The 3,113-nt window shown below is 42.3% G+C and overlaps 1 long non-coding RNA gene across 1 annotated transcript; it reads right to left on the reverse strand.

Moving 5' to 3' along the window:
• Positions 1-538: 538 nt before the first annotated feature.
• On the reverse strand, positions 539-3,112 carry LOC138959171 (uncharacterized). Its single transcript, XR_011453651.1, has 2 exons — positions 2,994-3,112; positions 539-664 (listed from the first exon to the last, which is right to left on the reverse strand). It is a non-coding gene; the product is annotated as an uncharacterized lncRNA (long non-coding RNA).
• Between the last annotated feature and the right edge of the window lies 1 nt (position 3,113).

Here is a 3,113-nt window from a genome sequence, read left to right on the forward strand (position 1 = left end):
GTGTGTGTGTGTGTGTGTTTATGAATGCGTGTGTGTGTTTGTGTGTGTGTGTGTATGTGTGTGTGTGTGTATGTGTGTGTGTGTATGTGTTTGTGTGTGTGTGTGCGTGTGTGTGCACGTGTATGTGTGTGTCTGTGTGTGTGCTTGAGTGTGTGTGCTTGTGTGTGCACGTGTGTGTGTTTGTGTGTGTGTGCGTGCGTGTGTGCACGTGTGTGTGTGTACACGTGTGTGTGTGTGTGTGTGTGTGTGTGTGTGTGTGTGTGTGTGTGTGTGTGTGTGTGTGTGTTAGTGTTGGGGGGAGGGATCCTTCCCGATGTTTGCAGTTGATACTGTGACGACCACTACAAATCACACACACACACACACACACACACACACACACACACACACACACACACACACACACACACACACACACACACACACACACACACACACGTTATTTAGTTTCAGATGCTGCACTTGCTGCTTCGATGATGATAAAAAGATGAATGGGTTTTTTCGTGCCAACAACATGTTCACACAAAAATACAAAATCTTGACAATGCTCTACATTTTATTGAAGAAGGTCACGGCATTGAAACTTGTTTCAATAACAACACCGAACGTGCATGACGTCACTCTATCACATTGTTGTTCGCCGTTCCACACACTTCGTAGAGCTCTGGAATAAAATGGTCAGAAAGAGGAATGAGATTGAGTGTACGAAATGTACATGTGCGGTCAGCTTTGGAAGAGTATTTATAGCCTACACCAGTAAAGGAAGGAGCGACAGCGGCGGTAGAAGGATTGTTGGTGTGGGTTTGCTGTTCCCAGAGTAAAGAACGGCACAGAATCAAATAGATTTAATGTCCCGAGTGTGTGGGTTTGCTGTTCCCAGAGTAAAGAACGGCACAGAATCAAATAGATTTAATGTCCCGAGTGTGTGGGTTTGCTGTTCCCAGGGTAAAGAACGGCACAGAATGAAATAGATTTAATGTCCCGAGTGTGTGGGTTTGCTGTTCCCAGGGTAAAGCACGGCACAGAATGAAATAGATTTAATGTCCCGAGTGTGTGGGTTTGCTGTTCCCAGAGTAAAGCACGGCACAGAATGAAATAGATTTAATGTCCCGAGTGTGTGGGTTTGCTGTTCCCAGAGTAAAGAACGGCACAGAATCAAATAGATTTAATGTCCCGAGTGTGTGGGTTTGCTGTTCCCAGAGTAAAGAACGGCACAGAATCAAATAGATTTAATGTCCCGAGTGTGTGGGTTTGCTGTTCCCAGGGTAAAGAACGGCACAGAATGAAATAGATTTAATGTCCCGAGTGTGTGGGTTTGCTGTTCCCAGAGTAAAGAACGGCACAGAATCAAATAGATTTAATGTCCCGAGTGTGTGGGTTTGCTGTTCCCAGGGTAAAGAACGGCACAGAATGAAATGTCCCGAGTGTGTTTGTTTTTTTCCGCGATGTCAAACCCTGCCAAACATTGCTCCGTTTCAAGAAGTGTGAAATTGATGTTGTTCTTTGCTGTATGGTTTTGTTGACATCACTGCTCTATGACCAAACATAGAACCCCTTGTCACCATGGAAACTACACACGCCAATAGTTACCTCAACATTCTTCCATTGACTAAACCCCCGGGGCCAATCACTTCGAGAAAAGTCTTCATTCTGACTCAGGAAACAACAAGCTCATTTTGAGCTCAGCACAAAATGTTTGATATTTAACTGTATGTTCGGAAAGCTACGTCCGTAACTAAGTGACTATGCTAAGTGACTATGCTAAGTGACTAAACTAAGTGACTATGCTAAGTGACTATGCTAAGTGACTATGCTAAGTGACTATGCTAAGTGACTATGCTAAGTGACTATGCTAAGTGACTAAACTAAGTGACTATGCTCAGTGACTATGCTCAGTGACTATGCTAAGTGACTATGCTAAGTGACTAAACTAAGTGACTATGCTAAGTGACTATGCTAAGTGACTATGCTAAGTGACTATGCTAAGTGACTATGCTAAGTGACTATGCTAAGTGACTAAACTAAGTGACTATGCTAAGTGACTATGCTAAGTGACTATGCTAAGTGACTATGCTAAGTGACTATGCTAAGTGACTATGCAAATACAGTCCTACACAGATTGGAACTGATGAGAAAAAAATCCTGTATTCTTTCACATTCCGATTCTGCAGACATTCTGTGGTTTAACTGCTCTGGCATAATTACATCCGAATTATAATCGGTGGTGTGCGTGGCACCAGCAACGAACACAATTATAAAGAAAGTGGGTTCTGTAACCTTACACAAAGACCGGGAAGACATACATTGACTGGATATCATACATGGTACATGGCAAATGCCCTCACACTTATCACATTTCTTGCCAACTTTAACTTCTGATGTGAACCCATAGCCTAGAAGACCATTAGAAAGTGGAGTCCCCGCTCATCGAACTGAGTAGCACCACTCTGCTGTTGAACAACTTGCCTCACAACATTAAAACCACGAACTCAAACAGTGGATTTAAACATTATTTAAGTATTCCTGAATGTATGTGGCTATTATTACTGTGGTAAAGACTGGAAGAGATTCGTGACTGCAGAATGCTCGTAAACATTAGTAAATTAAATCCTGATTTGCGTAAACGTCACTTGAACTAAAATCCCAAGTGCGCGTACGGCCATATGAACGAAACAGCTGACCATTATTTGATATGTTGCCCTCTGTATGTACATGCTCGCCTGTCAACACTAAATGCACTACCTGTATATGTAGCAAAAACCTGACTTTTTGCACTAACAAGATTATCTTGGAAACTTTATAAATGTGTGTTTGTGAATCTAGTCGATTGTGTTCAATAGGCTGATTCAAGAACGTATGCAGTCAATGTTGTTTGTTTGGTTGTTTTTTGTTGCAGTTTGTATGTTTGTTTGTCTGTTGTTGTTGTGGTGTTTTGGTTTGTTCTTGCCGTCTTTGCTTTTAGAACAATGGTTGTAAATTTCATAAGAGCTCACCCAAAGCGTTTGTGAAGTTCCCCAGCTCAGCGTTCAGCAGGGCGCCATTGTTGTCGTCTGAAAGAAGACACAACAGAACAGAGTTTAAACGATTCTCCACCTCTACGCTCTGGTAAAAAA

The sequence above is a fragment of the Littorina saxatilis genome, linkage group LG1 (assembly GCF_037325665.1).
Source record: "Littorina saxatilis isolate snail1 linkage group LG1, US_GU_Lsax_2.0, whole genome shotgun sequence".
Lineage (NCBI taxonomy): Eukaryota > Metazoa > Mollusca > Gastropoda > Littorinimorpha > Littorinidae > Littorina > Littorina saxatilis.